Genomic DNA, 404 nt, shown 5'->3' with positions numbered 1-404 from the left:
GTTGCAAAAATATAAAAAAATATATTATCTTAATTTTATATTACTTAAAAAAAAAGCATTGCCAAAATTATATATTCACAATAACTATTATAATGATGATCATCTTAAATTTTACCTTTTATTGTGTGAGGATTTTGATGTAGTTCTTACTACACTTTAATTCTTGATGTCCGGTTTTAAATTATATTTAGTATTTATAAACAAAGAGTTAACCTTCATTTTAGTTCTTGAGATTAATTAGTTGTAGTGATTTAGTTTTTGACTTTTCAATTGTTACATTTTAGTCACATAGATTGGTATATTTTCTGTCATCAAAACTCAACGCTATTAGTGACGTGGCTCAAGTTTTGTTATGCTAGACATATTAAAGTAACGTTGTACGCGTTTTAGCGTTTGAGGGTTTG

This window comes from Arachis ipaensis, chromosome B07, assembly GCF_000816755.2.
Source record: "Arachis ipaensis cultivar K30076 chromosome B07, Araip1.1, whole genome shotgun sequence".
Lineage (NCBI taxonomy): Eukaryota > Viridiplantae > Streptophyta > Magnoliopsida > Fabales > Fabaceae > Arachis > Arachis ipaensis.
This window is presented reverse-complemented; position numbering follows the sequence as displayed.